The following is an 8444-nucleotide window of genomic DNA, read 5'->3' on the forward strand; positions in this document are numbered from 1 at the left end:
CCTTTCTCTCTCTGGCCCCTCCCCCTCAGCCCCTCTTGCGCCAGTGTGACTTGCCGCGCATAAAGGAGCCAGCCTGGGGCATGGGGTACAGGAGGATAGGTGATTGTTTGTGGCCACGACTGTACACTCGCACCAAAAAGTATCGATGCACAATCTTGACGCAAAGTATTTTGAGACAAGGAAGGTGGCTACTGGAAACTGAACAAACTTGCTCTCTCAAGGATGTAATATATGGTTTGTTTTTAACATTTTCTAGTCCGTATTGTTATTATATGTATAGCAAATTAGTTACAAATAAACCTTACCAAGAATTCATGATCTATAATGGTCATTTCGGATATCATCGTGCCTTACCTGCGCGATACTTCTTGATGTGACTACCTTTATGCAGTATTTTCAGTCTTAAATGGCAACCAATACACAGAGCTGGAAACTCTACTCTGCCACTGCCTGCGCCCAGTGCTTCACGCATGGGTATGGCTGTGGAAGGCTTAGGGTGAAAATTATGTTGTAGTGACCGTGTTTGTGAGGGGTCATGTCACCTAGGAACCTCGATAGGGTGAGAACATGTCAAATCCCATGCAAGGACATACTACTCACCCTCTTAAATGTTCACGCCCGGGTGGGGTTTTGCCAGTAGAAATTAGATGTACAGATTATCCACCCGACCGTCGCGTCGTAATCTCCAACAGAACAGTAAAACAAAGAAAAGCTCTCGAAAAAGAATAACTCAATCAAAAGTAAACGAAAGGAAACCAAAAACAATAAGAAACCAATATTGTGAATTGTAAAATAAATACAGTACAAACTTAGAAAGAGATAAGTCCCAGTAAAAATAAGGGAAAGTAAATACATAGTAAAGCACTAACAAACCACAATATTATTCCCAAGAGACAAATTTCCCGTACCCTTTGATTCCGATGATGCTCTTAATTTTACTCAGGCTGCAACTAACGATTTTATTCATCTTGAGTCTTCTAGTGGATAGGTTTATGAAGACTGTTTCTAACCCCTCCAGTTTGCAGTCTCGTACACTGAATCAAATCGTCTGGTACCAGTAAAAATAACGCAAATAAAAAATCGTAAAGGAGTGGCAAAGGGGCCTTATGAACACCGTGGTACGAGGGTAAGGTTATGGCACATGTTCTGGAAAGCTTCGACACTGATCGGTCAGGTTGTGTTACGACTCTGTACAGTTCAAGGCAGCGTTAGATCTAGCTATTTTTTTTGCTAGGCTTCTAAATTCAGACTCATCTCAACAGGATACATAGGCCACGAATAAAGAGAGGAAAACAAGTGTCATTAACACTGGTCCCATGTAGGTAATGGCTATTTTACCTGAAGTTGCTGTTGTCCTCGAACAGCTGCTTCTTGGTTTGTATCTCGTTCTTGTAAGAAGGTTTGTTACCTTCGTGGGCCCCGCTGTTCTTTCACTCAGTACAGACTAAACGTGTTAGTCTACAACCCTCACCAGGAAGAATATCTTGTTTTTGTTTTGTATAAGGACATTCTACAAGGTCAAGCAATGAACGCAGTAGCTATCCTGTTCACTTGATGAATCCACGGCATCAACTGTTCAGATCTCGTGCGTTCGACTCGGTTACCTCTCTGGCCGCTACTGCTTCACTCGAAAGCTGGACGAAACACCACAGTACTGTCAGAATCAAACTCCTTATTGGATTATTTCTTTTTGATATGTACTGTTTAAAGGATTTTCTACAGTGAAGTATAACACTGTAAAATACATTAAGGGATGCTTTCTTTAGTTGATATATGAAGTGGCTCAGTTTCAGGGACGCTTGTTACTACTACTGTTGATAACATCGCTGCGTCCTCAAAAACTACCCTGACATTCTACTCATCCTTTTGTATTAATGAAGGATAGAATGTTTAAACTCCTCTGTGATATCGCGGGGCCAAAAATGACACAGCCTCAGTATTGATAAGTGGAATTACGAATCTTTTTCTCTGTGGTTTGCTTCATTCTCTGGTTTAAGTTGGGTTACAGTATTTTATCAGCCTCTTTCACTCGCTCCAGTCTTGCACCTTCTCTCCAGCTAAGCCTTTCTCCTTTAGCTCGCTTCTTATACATTTTATTCTTGTTCTTGCTCGTCCTATTGTCCTCCTTCCGTGAACTTATATTTCCTTACCCACTTAGTCCTGCTCCTTCCCCATAACTTGAACATGCCTCCGTAATCTTCTATGCTTTACTTTTTAGATAACTCATATTTTAGTTATACTTCTAATTCTTCCGTTCCTAATCTCATAACTTCGCATATTCATCTCAGCATTTTCATCTCTACTGCGCATGTTTCTCTCCCCTGTATTTTTGCATACGTCAAATTGCACTGCACTTCATCGCGGGTCTTAGCAGAGTTTTATGCAGTTTACAATTCTCTCTCTCTCTCTCTCTCTCTCTCTCTCTCTCTCTCTCTCTCTCTCTCTCTCTGACATGACTGCATAGTTCTCCCATCCATATTGAATTCTGTAGTTTTTCTCAGCATCCAAATTTATATCATCGGACAAAATGGACCCCGGATATTCCAAACTTTCTTTTTAAATCTATCATCTTATTGACTGAATCCTTCCTCCTGATTCTGCCTACTAAACAACAAATATTCCACGTTCTTTCTGCTGATCATACCTACGTTGTCTTCTATAGTCTCTCTTCATTCCTCTAATTTTGATTTTACCAATTCCTTTCTTGATGCCACCTAGTTCAATATCACCTCATACAAAAATACATTCCAGGGTGACTCCCCTTTAACATCTCCAGTGGTAACAAATAATAAACAGATAAAACAGAGGTTTAACCCGTCACGTCCCGAGGTTTTCCGCACCTCCGACATCCCCCAGTCCCGAGCCTTTTTGGAAAAAATTTTTTTTGGCTAAAACTTCCGCTTAGGTTGAGAAACGAAGGAAAATCACAAAGAAAGTGGTTCCCGCGGTCTACGAGTATAAGTGGTCCATACAGGTGAGGTCCCCCGAGCCAGGTGTCGTGTTCTATAATGGACGTGATATGCGCTTACGTTTTCTATGGTAAGGAATACTGGGAGAAACAACACACAACACCTCTATATTTATTGAATTTGAACTAATAAACAATAACAGTAACAATATAATGGATTTCAGACACATATATATGAAAAATAAGCATTGTACCATCGCGCGAGCATAGCGAGTTTGGTCCGAGTCATAACATGCTATATGCTAAGTTTCTTGTATCAGTCAACCTATCATTTTTTCTACTTGTATACTTCTGTTTCAATGACATTTTACCAATTACAACTGTTTGTAAGTGTTTTCAGATGTTTTCATTCATTATGATGACATGCAGCATAAGTCTAGCGCCCATCAGCTTAGTAAGCGCACTCACTATGACTCGTATTTCAACATACCAAATTGTTTTATCACTTTCCAATTATTATTCCCTTTACATAGAACCTTTCCTCCACCACTGTAATGTTTTCAATTATTTTCATTCATTCCGAGGGCATTTAGCGATATGCTAGCGCATATTCACGTAGCAACCACGATCTCAAACACTCGTGTTTCATCATCTACTTTATTTATTCACTCCAATTATAATTTCCCACTTACATTACACACTTTTACACCCCTATAATGCACTGTACATACTTACTGGCATTATTTATTCAAGTGAGCGTGAGAATATCGCATGAAAATACCCTCGCAATGAATGTTTCGACCAACATAATACTCACACACTTATATACTAATTCTTCACATATATTACACACTTTACCACTTGGTGACTTTTATTTTCACTAATACGTGCCTTATTCATTCAACTAAGCGTCAGGATATCGCATCTCTATACACACGCTATGAATATTTGACTTAGAATATATTTCAGCACTTACAATAATTTGAACTTATATTTTACCCGTAAGCATTTCCAATAATAATAATTATATAATTACGGGCCGTATTTATTGCACTGAGAGACAGAATATCGCATCATCAAACCCTCGCTATGTATGTTTCCACTTACGGCATATTTATACACTTACATACAATTTTTGCACTTATGTTATACCCGTATGCACTTTATACTAATATTTGGAGATCAACATGACTGATAATTTCACTGAGCGTCTGTCTGTCGCATTTACCTCATAATTTCAGCGTCCTGTCGCATTCACACCACATCAGAATTGCGTCAACGTGTGATATTCGCTGAAACATGGGTGAATACAGAGACCCACGTCACACTGCACGCACTCATAGCGGGTGTCCTTCCTCTGTGTCGTGAGTCTCACCTGGGAATTACTGCACACGTGACACCTGCGTTGGGGCCTAGGTCTGTTTGGCTGGGGAGGGATAGGAGTGGGGAAATGGCGGCCGGATATTCTCAGGGGAGTTTGTGCAATAGGGGCAGTGCGGGTGCGATGTTGGGGCCTTTCAACAGCATACCGTGCAAAGATTTCTCTTGTGAGCTCCCTCACAAACCCTTCAAATGTTTCCTGAACTCCTGTTGTCATGGCGTGAAGGTGGTGGCAATTCAGAGCAGTGATATCTAGCAAGTGAAAGAACAGTTTCTTATACCACTTCATCGTGGTCCTGGCACACTCTACCGTCGATATCATGGAGTCTGACTGGTCCACAAGGAGCATGTTTATATTATAATCCATGACACACTCAGGTTTCCAAATACAACGCCTGTTCTCGCTACGGTAATCAACTGAATCAGTACGGTGCATCAAGGGGCAGTGAACCGTTGACAATAGGCTTACCTCTCTATTGTGATTCCACACAGTTGCAAGGATGTTGTTGGCTTTGAAGAAGACAACCTCATTCCTTTGCAAGTTTCCGCCCTACCTTGGCCATGTGACGCCGGTTCACCTTCACTGTTCCACAGACTCCAGTTTCATGTGTGTGAAGATAACGAGCGAGAAGAGGGCTAGTGTACCAATTGTCCAGGTAGAGAACGTGACCACGATGAAGGTAGTCTTCTATCATCGTCTTTACCACTGCTCCCGACAGTCCAATACTTCGATCTTCTATTATGTCTGTTTGTGCACCGGTGTACAAGACTATGTCTTGCACGTATCCAGTCCTACAGTCGCACATAACAAAGATCTTGAACCCAAAACGGTGCCTTTTGCTGGGTATATACTGCCTAAATGAAATATTGCCTCTCCACAACACGAGACTCTCGTCTATGACGAGGTCTCTATAGGGATAGAATGAGGAACGAAAGGTTTGCCTGAGGTGATCAAAGATCAACCTAATTCGCCTCATTTTATCAGTGTTGTTTGCATTTGCAGGGTCATGAGCATCATAGAAATGGAGGCGACTTAGAATTTGTTGAAACCGATTACGGCTCATCACTTGACCAAATATTGGGGTAAACATAACAGGGTCCCTAGTCCAGTAAGCAGGAATTCTATTCTTTCGTATAATACCCATCAAAAGGACCAGGGCAAAAAATAAGAACATTTCTGGAAGGGAGACAGGGTAATCATAGATGATAGAATGCCTACTCCTTGTTCCCAATCTTTCACTCTCTAGGCGCTGGGTGCTTGCAAACAGGTTGGTTTGGTATACAATCTGCTCCACAAATGCCTCACTGAAAAACAGGTGGAAAAAATCCAACCTGGTGGAATTACGGTGAATTCCTGGAGCAATGCAACCAGAGCACCCCTGCTCAGTGAAGGGGTGAATGAGGGGAGAAAAATCACTCCCATCCTCCCAATTCCATGCCACAAATCCCTCGTCCCCATCATTCCCATCACCGCCTTCGTTTGGGTGGGGAGGAGATTCTGGTTGGGGAGGTGGGGGAGGAGTGCGGAGGGCTTCCCCACTGTCACTCCTCTTCCCTTTGCCTTTACCCTTTCCCTTTCCCTCACCCTTACGGCCTTGAGGAACATTAGGGGGCTGTGGGGATGAAATAGGGGAATACTGGGGAGCAGAAGGCGTCCTGGGGAGTGGTTCCTCCCCATCTTCCCCCTCCATGACAACACCACGTGCTTTCTCACGCACCCTAGCTCGACCACGTGTTAGGGGATATTGGGGAGCATAAGACGTGCTTGGGAGTGGTTCCTCCCCACCTTCCCCCTCCCTCACAACCCCACGTGATAATGAACGCACCCGCACTCGCCCACATGATCCACTACGCCGCCTCACACTATGTAGGGAGAGCAATGACTCACTCACGTCACTCTCACTTTCCCTAATCCTCCCTGCACTTTCCCTTTCACTCCCCACTCCCTCCACTTCACTTCCTAACTCCCCAAACAAAATGCTAGGCCCATACCTGCTCATACGATGTGGTGTGCGCTCTGGGCCACGATGAGTTATGACTTCACGTCCATACAACGTGGCAGCACGTCCCACGGCTCCGTCATCGTCATCGTCCTCATCCTCGACCTCGAATTCTGGTTCCAAATCACGCTGGGGATAGGGATAGGATGTTGCACGTGCCTTCTTTGCCTGCTGCCCCTCTCTAGCAGCACGGTAAGTCACGTACTGCCGCCTCCTGGGAGATGGAACTTCCTCGTCACTGCTGGTGGTTTCTTCCTCCTCTGGCTGCACATAATCCTTATCCATAACCTCGTCGTCAAGTGGGGAATCACTGTCGCCTGTAAAGGTGTCCAGGGCGGCTTGAATTTCGCTGTCTGAGAGACCTCTCTTAGCCATGTCTGAGCAGGACCGTTGCTACCAGGTGAGTGGACGAGTGGTGGGTTAGCGCGGGTCGCGCAGGGTCGCCGAGTGTTCCCACCTGGTGGCAGGTAGGGGAAGGTCATGCGAGGGTAAGTACCGCAAATCAAGCGCGAAATTTGAAAATTGTCGAAATTATGCACATTGCAATTGCACGACGTACCGGTACGTCACCGGGACTGGCAAATGCAAATCGTTGCAACGTACCCATACGTCGACAGGACGGGGTGGGTTAAACAAAATCCTCATGTAACCCGACTCAGAGAGAGAGAGGGAGAATGTGTAAAAGACTTAGGCACTTTGATTTTCTATGCATTCTGATTAACATGTGGAGGCATCGGTTTGAATATAAGGTATGACGAAGCTTGTAGTCGACCGAGATGTGTCATTTATATGAGATTATTACAAGTTAATGACTCTGTGAACTGTTATTTTTTTCTCGTGTAATTTACTTTCATGGTCAACAAATATTAATAACGCACTAACAAGTTCCTAGAAGTCTTGCCTTGTCCTCCCAGCGTTTCCATCTCCCCCACCACAGAACCGCACATTCACGCACGCCTTCCGCAACTCTGCCTGAAAGAAATCCCCTTCAAACCCTAATTCTACTGATACAGATCAATACCCCGCAATAAAGGTATCACATTCATAACGTCTTGGTTTGCTGGTAAGTATAGCAAATGATATCCAGAGATGAGACAGTGAAGTGGGATGACTGCTGTGTTATGGATTTCATTCCGTGTAATCCTTTGGGCCTGCAGATGAATAGGGATGTAGATGTATGTGAGTGCATCCACCATCCACTCACTTGATGTAATGCTACCTTTATGTTGCAAGTCCAATATTATATTCTACCCCAGGAAACCATTCACTACATTGGATGGTAATTGTATAACAAATGGTTGCCTGGTGGTCTATTTGGTTAGGACACTCTAAGCTGATGAGGCCCACAAGGGTCTGCATCCATCCTGTGGCTAAGGCTTATTACTCGTTCAATACCAATCAGGGGCAAGCAGCTGGTTACTTTCGCCTTATTTCGCGACTATGAAGCCTACTCCTAGGACTCTATGCTCCTCATGGGGCGATAAAAGATTGGATGATAGACAAATTGACAGATATAATGTACGATGAAATGCAAACGTAAGGACCCAAAACCACTATACATGACTCATTATTCGAACGTCCACCTGTCAGTACTGGAACACTTATTTTTCCCAAGTTATATAAAAAAGGGACATAGAGGTTATATTTTCTAATTGTACTCAGGGGCCCTTCTTACCATCCATATCTCCTTGTTTTGTCATTCCCTTTTCTTCCACTCCCAAGGATCGATCGATCTATCTATATACCTAGGCTGCTTCCCCCAAAGAACAGGAGGTAGCCGAGACAGGACGACACACTCCCAATCTACTCATCCACACACACACATTTATTCCTACCTTAGCCCCAAGGATGTGCATGGAAACTTCGAAGATCAGAACAGTTAACGAATGAAAGAGAATGAAAGACTGACTAAGAGGGTGTATGTAGGTGAAGTGGAGGGAGGGAGTGGGAAGGGGAGACTGAGGAAGAGGTGGAGGGTTAGAGTTGAGAGGTATATGAGGGAGGGGGCAGTGAGTTGGTGGGAGGACAGGCAAATGGTGGGTGACAGAGCGACTTGGAGGCGTTTTGTCTGCAGCCACCCTTCGCGGGATTAAGGCGACGGGCTATAGATAGATGGATGGAACAGTGAAATGCTTGATAATAAGAAAACTACAGTG

This window comes from Coenobita brevimanus, chromosome 11 (assembly GCF_032717465.1).
Source record: "Coenobita brevimanus isolate Jiangsu-jjx chromosome 11, ASM3271746v2, whole genome shotgun sequence".
Classification (NCBI taxonomy): domain Eukaryota; kingdom Metazoa; phylum Arthropoda; class Malacostraca; order Decapoda; family Coenobitidae; genus Coenobita; species Coenobita brevimanus.